This window comes from Condylura cristata, unplaced genomic scaffold, assembly GCF_000260355.1.
Source record: "Condylura cristata isolate star-nosed mole 26May11 unplaced genomic scaffold, ConCri1.0 scaffold00018, whole genome shotgun sequence".
NCBI lineage: Eukaryota > Metazoa > Chordata > Mammalia > Eulipotyphla > Talpidae > Condylura > Condylura cristata.
Genome location: NW_004567119.1, coordinates 3983400 through 3992361, shown reverse-complemented (window position 1 = coordinate 3992361; position 8962 = coordinate 3983400). Strand labels below are relative to the sequence as shown.

The 8962-nt window shown below is 56.1% G+C and overlaps 1 protein-coding gene across 1 annotated transcript in view; it reads right to left on the bottom strand.

The window, feature by feature from the left end:
• Positions 1-8962, bottom strand: part of CCRN4L (CCR4 carbon catabolite repression 4-like (S. cerevisiae)) — a 119208-nt gene that overhangs the window by 55728 nt on the left and 54518 nt on the right. The window lies entirely within an intron of this gene.

The window sequence follows — 8962 nt, the reverse complement described above, 5'->3', positions numbered from 1 at the left end:
GAGCGGATTCCTCAGGGTGGGGGCCTAAAACCAGGGGGGGCTGTGGAGATTGGCACCCCGACCCCTGTGTTATTCAAGGGTCAACTGTATTCATTTTTACCATTTTGTTTACTTAATTTTGTGTGGGGTGCGCCAGAGACACAGTGGGGAGCAGAAGAGGGGGATCCACTGAAATGCACTGATGAGGGGAGCAGCGGGAGACAGGCGGGGTCTGCTGCGCCCTGTGGGTCGCTCCTCAGGATCACCCAGTCGAGTCCAGGCTGCTGATTTAGGAGGGCCCCAGCTGGTCTCTGGGAGTGACCCGCCCCCCCCCCTAAACAGAGTCACAGTCCCATCCCACTGTCAGGCTGCCCCGACTGTGGGTGAGGGGGAGACCCCCTCCCCACCCCCAGGGTGCCGGGGATCTGTACCCATTTTTGGGCAAAACCGCAGGTGTGGTTTGGTTTCTAGGCACAGGGGCAGCCTGGGGATCCCAACTAACAGCGCATTTTGTTTGATGCAGAGCATGAAATAAACACTGCAAAGTTGAAAAGGAGAAGAAAAAGAGAAGCACAAAAGAAATAAAATGTAAAAGGCAGAAATCCTGTCGCCCTAAGGCTAGTCGGTTGCTTTTATTCCAACAGAGGAGGCAGAACCTGGAAATCCAGCCTGACAGAGCTGCTTTTCCAAGCGTGAGTGTGAGTGCTGGATGTGAATCTGTGTGCTGGGGCTAAGTGCCTGCTTGTGTGAGCGTGTGCACGGGTGTGTGTCTGTGCATTTGTGCGTGTGCGTGTGTAGTTGTGTATGCTCGCAGAGAGGAAGCTGGGATCCGGCTGTCGTCCCACCCCAACCCCACACTCTCGGCTGGACGCAGGTCCTCCGAGGAAGCCAAGGGGGACCGGCTGGCTCCTGGCCTGTCCCTCACTAGAGGTGGACAGTTAGTGCATTTCTGGAGAAGGGGCATTTTGCAGAGGCGGGGGAGGGTCCCGCCCGTCTGCCTGCGGGCACCAGCCGTCTCGGGCCACGCCTGGGGCAGGTGCTGCGCGTTCTGCATGTACGAACTTATTTTACCATCAGAGGCCCTAGAAGAGAGGTCGCTGCGATCTCCCCATTTCACAGGTGGGCAGAGGAGAGGAACCCCTGGCGCTTGTTGGGGGTGGGATGTGCAAGGAGAGGAGCCATCACTTCCTTGCTTCCAGAGCACCTCTGATCTGGGGAGGGCGGCTCACACCCTCTCCTCCCCATAAGTGCCGTGGTCATCTCCTTGAGCACCCCCATAAGCGTCAGGGGAGCTCCGTGAGGCCTCGCTGACTGCCTGACTCGGCTGCTCTCCGTTGCTGGCCAGGCACCGGCTTCCTTAGGGCTACGAACCTGTGGTGGATTTAGAGGTGCAGCAGCCGCCCCTGCGGCTCCTGGAAGTCCTGTGCCTTGCTGTGCGAGGTGACGTGCTGACGTGCGAACCTCACCCAGTCACCCTGCGCTGGACAGTGTGTATGATGTGGGGAGGGAGGACTCGGGGAGCCAGGTGGGACCCCGGACATCGCCGTGCTGGGCCGGCACCTCTTACAGCCCGAACGTTCCTGAACAGGGACTTTGGCTGGTCTGCTTCACAACGAGCCCCCGGCCAGCGCACCTGGGTTGAACAGTAGGTCCTGGGCACCCTCCCCTCGGCACCTTCGCGGGCTGTGCCCTCCAGCCCTGGCACCTACCAGCCCGGGCGTCGGATGTGTGGGCACAGGGGCGTTTCTGGAAACTTTCCGCTGACTCACCTGGCCCAGGGGTCCCAACGCTGTTTTCTCTGCCTTTTGGGGACCGCTGGTTGAAAGCCACCTGCCGGACCCTGAGGCCCCAGCCCCTGCCTTGGGTCTCGCCCCGCTGACAGGAGAAGGGGCCCCGGCTGCTCTGGGCCTTGCTTCTTAGGCGCAGGGCTGCCGCCCTTGCTGGCACGGGCACGGCACTCTCTGGGAGGTGCGGAACTCCCTCTGCTGCCGCTAAAGTCACAGACGTGTGATTTTCAGGCGGCCCGGTCAGAACCAGCCCTTGGTGGCCCCAGCAAGTTTCTGCCGTTTACAGACAGGGTTATATCGCACCGTCCTTGAGGGTCCTGAGGACACGAAGCCCTTCCCCCGCCGCCCCAGGCTGCCTCGGCTTGGCATACGAGGGGACATCCAGTGATGTCAAGCCTGTGGGGACGTCCAGTGATGTCAAGGTCTAATGGTAAAACGCCGACAGCAGAGACACCCCACATTTGATCATAAATTTCTCCCATGGTCAAATTCATAGGGATAAGTTAAAGTTCGGTAATCAAATCTCCTAGATTTGAAGTCCAGACAGATGAAAGCCCAAAGGACGAGCAGTTAGAAATAAGCATCTTTTGCCCGCGCGTGAGCCATCCTGCGATGTCTCATTCTGCCGCGGTCGAGCTCCCCACCCCCCCATGGAGGGACCAAGGTCGTGCCAGCAGCTGCTGCCTCCTGTGCAGGGGCCTCCCCGCCCCTGGCCCGAGCCCTGGCTGAAGGTCAAGTGGGCTAAACCTTTCTCGGGAGGCCGGAAAGGCTGGGAAGGAGGCGGCATTGCTCAAGGTCACCACGCGCAGGGCCTGATTGCCTTGGAAACAGCCCCTGGCGGGGTGGGGGGGAGTGGAGCAGTCACCCCCTTAACACAGACTGGCAGACTCGAAAGCCTGGTGTGGCAGAGACCCCCCACCCCCATCTCCCCCACCTAAGGCGGTGGAGGAAGCCTGGGCATTGCATTTCAACAAGGTGCTTTTGAGCAAGATGGGTCTGTCGCCTTCCATGGCAGACCCTGGAATGGTCCCCGGTTTGCAGCCCAGCGCCTGGGACCGCCTCCAGCAGGCGCAGCTCTCAGTACCGAAGAGGTCACTTTGAACCTGAGCGGTGGGAAGGGACGCAGAGGGCCCCAGGCGCTCACGGCGCTCTGGGCTCGGCTCCCGGGTCTCCCATGGCCGACTGGGGGACGAGAGGGCCCTGCCTGGCCTTCCTGAAAGGTATTGGCGACTAAGTTTTGGGGTTTTAGGTTTTGGTTGAGAGGGGACCGTGGAGGCAGAAGGGGGACGGTTAAGTCATTTTCTGCAGAAGCAACTGGTCTGTGTGTATGGCAGGTCGTCACGCTTACTGTAAATAAAAGCTGCACAAATATCCCGGGACAGGAGGACCCGAAAGGATATCAGGCCGTCTGTCGCCAAGAGTCACTTTCTGCGGTGACAGTGCCCTGAGCTGGCCGGACGGAACCAGCCGTCACCACGGGCCGGAGCGGCGTTCCTGTCTCTAACGCCCACGCGTCCTGACTTTGTCTAGCTGCCGCTGGTCTGTGCTCCCCGCCGTCTGCAGCCACCCTGGCCACTGTACACACAGAACCAGTCACTTCTGCAGAACATGACTTAATCGTGTCCCGGCTTCTGAAGTCGTAGACCTTAGGGGCTGAGTCCCGTCTTCAGGGCGGCCCATGCTCTTGCTATCCTGGACATTTCTGAAATGGGTCAGTCTCCGCAACGGGATTCTGTGAATAATCACGGGAAAGGCGGCCGTCTGCGCAGCATGGATCTCTGACTTTTACATGTCCCAGACTGCTCATGTTCCAGAAAGCCACAAACGTGGCCCCTGTGGCTGGCGAGGTGTTCTCGAGCAGAGGCAAAAGTAGGTCCGTGGGCAGGAAGCCGTGGCCGGACGTGCCTGTGTGTACGTGTGTGTGACTGTGGGCCCCCAGGGCAGGCTGGGAGCCCGCAGGGAGCCTGCTGCCCTCTGAGCAGGGAGCCACGGCGCCAGGGGCCACGCAGTCCTGCCTGCTGTTTCCGAATCTCCCGCTGCGAGGGGAACCCAAATCCTGGGGCTGTCTCTACCTCGCAGCTTTGGAAGGTCTGAACCTTTCAGCCACACCCTCTTTCACTTAGGAAGCGAAGCCCAGCTCTGCAAATCCCTCTGGCCGCTGACCAGGGGGCCGGGGTCAGAGCGGGTGGCTGCCCGGCCCCGCCGGCGGGGGGTCTGGCCTCAGTGCACCTCCGCCATCTCTGCGGGTCGCCTGTGATGTCTGCAACCCGGGGGGGGGGGCTCATTTTCTTAAGAGATGTGTTTCCGGCTCCACCTAGACTTCGCCTGGCACTGCCCCGTCTCCTGGTGCTGGAACACCCGCCGCTGCCGGCCTCTCCCCAGCGTCTGAGTCTGGGTTTGGGTTGACACCAGGGAACATGCATTTGTGCTAAGTCTCAGGTTCCTGATGCTGTTGCTGGGCCGGGGACCCCCCACCCGCCCCGAGAACCATTGCGCCCCACGCCAATTTTATTGATTCTGATTAACTTCTGGACGGTGACAGATTTAAAATACCACCGGCTAATTTTAATAACATCAGGTCAAGATGATGCTTCATTAAATTAGAGTAAATAAATTAGATCAGTTAAAAATGCCATTGGATGTATTTAAATACCTTTGGGTAAAGTTTAGCCATCATCAGAGGTGACAGTCCCCCAGGTCCCTTGCAAAGTGGCAAGAGGTCGAGTGAGGGAGAGCTTTGAGGCCCTCTTGTTTCCACAAATCCTTTTTTTCTACCCATATATTTCTTTTATTTTTTCTCATTTCACCTTTATTTTTAAATTTTATTTTATAAATACACTTTTTACATTATTCTTCATTTTGTACATTTTTTAACTCGGTTGTGATCCCCGAGGTTCACATTCTATGGGGAAGGGAAGGGACAGGATCAAAACTGGGGTGGGAAGATCACATGGGACTGTGGTGATGGCACACAGGTGAACTGGTGGTGGGAAACCCACGGGATTATAACCGAGACGAACAAATGCACACAAAAAAGAATAATGTAAAAAATGTTTTTATGGAAAAAGAATGTCTTTCATTTATAGTTGTTAGTTGATGTTCTTTTTTACTTGTATATATGTATATAGTACATGTATATGTACATATATATATATATATATTAATATATATATATATATATTTTCCCCCTGATCCCTTATACTCCTGCTATGAGTGAAACCATTGGGTATTTTTCCTTTTCTCTCTGGCTTATCTCACTAAGCATGATCTTTCCCAGTTCTATCCATCTTGCTGCAAATGGCATGAGTTTATCTTTTTTGCTTGTTGAGTAATATTCCATTGTATATATGTACCACATCTGCTTGATCCAGTCATCTATTTTTTGGCATTTGGGTTGATTCCACATCTTCCCTATCATAAACTGGGCAGCAATAAACATAGGGGTGCAGGTGTCCTTTTGAATTATTGTTTTTGTGTCCTTTGGGTAGATTACTAGGAGTGGGATTGCAAGATCATACAGAAGCTCCATTTTTAATAGTTTGAGAAACCTCCATCCAGCTTTCTATAGTGGTTGAACCAGTTTGCATTCCCACTAGCAGTGCAGGAGAGTTCCTTTTACTCCACATCCTCACCAACATTTATTGTTGCTTTTTTTTTTAAAAAAGATTTATTTATTCATACAGAACTGGGTACAAGCCAGAGGTGCAGGGGGCGGTGAGAGGCTTCCCCAGAGACAGAGTGGAGAGCAGAACAGGCAGATCAACCAAGTACTCTGCTGAGGGGCGCAGCGGGTGGGCCAGGAGAGGTCTGCCGCGCCCTGTGGTCACCTCCGGGGCAGGGGATTGACCTGCACTGAAGTGGTTGCAGCCAGCTTGCAGTGCAGCGTCCTAACCCATTGAGCCACCAGGGAGGGCCTGTTGCTTGTATTTTTTAAGATGCGCCATTCTCATGGGGGTGAGGTGGTATCTCTGTGGTTCTGATTTGCATCTCCCTTATGACAAGGACATGCCTGTTGACCATCACCATTTCCTGTTCGGAGAAGTGTCTCTGTAGCTCTTCGGCCCATTTTTAGAAGGTCTGAACCTTTCAGCCGCCCTCTTTCACTTAGGAAGCTGAAAGCCAGCTCTGCAAATCCCTCGGACACTGCCAAGGCCCCTCAAATGCTCATTTTCCTGCCTGGCGAGAATACAGAACCTTCCTTGCTCCCATGCTGATGTGAAAAGGTTTTTAATGGTCTCTATTGGCAGAGCTGGTGCAGGGTTGAGTGATGACAACAAAGCCAGAAATCAATGGCAGTGGTGGGGTGGCAGACGGGCCGCCCCCCCCCCGAAGCGGCGGTTAAGATGGGAGGCGCCAGGAGGGGACTTGCTCTCCCACCCAGGGGCTCTCGCGCAGCTCCCATCACATTCCAGCTATTTCTGGGTGATTGCAAATAAGCGGTGATCTGATTAGTTACTTCAGTCATCCATCCAAGTCAGTGCTGCAGAGGTGGACAGCCTGCTGGACACGGTCTGCTGGGCACCCTGACCCGAGCCCAGGGTTTCGCCCCGGGCTGTGTGTGGGGAGGAGCAGGCAAGTGCTCTGTTCAGAACACGCGTGCGCAGGCTTTCCCCTTGGTTTGGATCTGCTTCCTGGGCCCGGGAGCCCCCGGGGTCATTCCCAATGGTGCCTGGACCCTGGTGGGGCGAGGACATTCCTGGCCATCTGAGAGCCGGGAGGCCATGTCTGATCTCAGCAGTTGTAATAAAAATGAGTGTGATGGCGGTTTCTGAAGAGAAGAAACGCTGGCCTGGGGCTCCTGAATGGTGGGAAGGACAAGACTCTTCGGGGGACAGTGGGGGCTGGTGCTTCATTCATGGTTTGGGTAACGAGGACACTAACAGAGATGCGGGCCCTGGGCTCCCCACACTCTCCCCTTCTCTGGGGACTCCGGGTGGCTCTGGCTGCTGGGTGTGCCGTGACGGGAGAGCCAGCCTGGCCCGCAGGACAGTCTCCTGCCGACCAGGCTGTGACGGTCACACCAGCCGTGAGGACCGGGGGCCTGGGGGCTAAGCCGAGTCTGAGCCAGATTCACGGGCCCTTCCCAGGCAATTAAAATTCCAGATATTTCTAGGAAAAATACCGGATGGTTTCACACATAGCAGGAGTATAACGGGCCAGGCGAGATAATAGCAATAATGATGAGCAGCCATATACCAGAGACATTTTATGGGGGTGGAGTGGGGAATGGGATCAAAAACAGTGGGGGAGGGAAATGTACTGGACTATGGTGATGGCACACGGGCGATTTGGTGATGGGAAGCCCACGGGATGGCAGCTGAGATGGAAAAACGCACAAAATGATGGAAAATAAACTATTATATTATTAAAAAAATTCCAGATATTTCTAAGGCAGAATTCAATGAAGGGTAACGGGGGCTTCTGAACCCGGCTTTTGCAAAGGGGCGCCCTGACGGCTGGTGATCCTGGTGGGCTCCGTCAGCTTTAAATAACTTCCCGGCCGTCTTCTTCTTGACACAGGCACATCTTCTGCTCGGCTCGCTATTACCCCTCCTTTCAGACGGTGATTTTCTGTCATAAGTCATCGCGGTGACGTATTTGGTTTTGCTTTGCCTTTTTCTTACAAACAAAAAACAAAACTCCCAAAGCTCCCGCCCTCCAGAACGCTGACAAAACCTTCACCTGTGCTGGGCGGAGACCGGACGTGCTGGAAATGCAGTCGCTGGAGACTGACAGCGCTTCAGCGGTAATTAGCCAAACCGGACAGTCACCCGCTCCCCGCCTTCGCCAGGAAGGCGGCCGAGAGGTTTGCACGGCTGTCGACGAGGGGCCAGAGCGCCGCCGAGAATTAGGATGCCAGTCAGATTTCCCATCTCGCCTGGACTGGATTCCCTGGTCGTCAGGGGCTGTTGTGACAGGTCCTAGCACAGCTGATAGAACCGGGGAGACTCGGGGAGCCGCGCCCCAGGGTGGAGCTGTTGGCGGCACGTCCGTCCCCGGCCGTGAGGGGAGAATAATTCCAGCAGTTTATTGCCCCAGAATTTCCAACCTATTGTTCCTCACCGGAGACCAGTAACACAAAGCTGGAGAGAAAATGTCTTTTTGAAAAGAGGAACGGGAAACGCAGGCCACCAGCGACCACAGAGGTAGCCGGTCCGGCGCCAGGGCCCTCCAGCGCCTGCCTGCGCTCTGCCCCGCGGGGCCCTGAGCCGCCCGCCTCGGGAGCCGCAGACCCTGCTTTGGGCTTGCGCTGCGTCCTCTTGCGCGCGCACACTGGGGTGCGAGGGGAGGTGCCGACTGGCCCCCAGATCCACCTGGCCGCTTGGACATGGTCCCGCCTCCTGGGGGTCGCTTCCTCCCTCTCATCCTCTCTTTTCTCTGTCCCTCTCTCCTCTTTCTCGCTCTCTTTTAAAGGGGGACTGGAAACAGAGACAAAAGAATGAGAGACCCCGAAATTGCACAGAGACTAAGGGGGAGAGTTCTGCACGCAGAGTCTGGGGCTCAGTTACACCCCAGCAAGCGCCAGCAGGTGCGCGCTGTCTCCCGAGTCTGATGACCACCGAATCTGCTCCGCATGGCGAGCGCTGCATGGGGTTCGCAGGCGGGGAACCCGCCTCCTTGGTGGGGGACTTGTAGGTGCAGACAGTGTGTTCTGGGGATGCCAGAGAGGGGTTTGGATCAGGCACGGGGGCCTTTTCCAGAAGGAGCCTGGCAGGTGGCCCGTGCGGGCTGGCCTGAGGAATGCAGCTTTGCTTAGATGACATCAAAACTGCCAGTCAGTCCCGAGGCGGAAGACTCCGAGTCAGGCTGGTCTCTGTGCTGTGTCACCCAAAGTGCTTGACTAGACTTGCCACGCTTTGCCCCCTGTTCAGGAGTCACGGTGAGACAGGGCTGTGCCTGCAGTGACAGACCAGAGGCCCAGCTGTGGTGGGGTCACCCCTGGAGAGCACTGGCGATGTGAGGACAAAGACGTGCTGTTGGCTGACCTACAGAGCTGACCGAACCCCAACTTTGTCATTACCTTTTTGGGTGTAAAGATAATAACAAAAGCAATAGCAATGGCAGAACCCCGATGGGCAGTGCCCTAGTAAACAAGAAACTGGGCCCCAAGGCTGCTCGTGGTGTGGTCAGTGGCTGGGCTCCAAGGCTGTTCATGGCGTGGTCATTGGCCCAGAGGCCGGGCCCCAAGGCTGCTC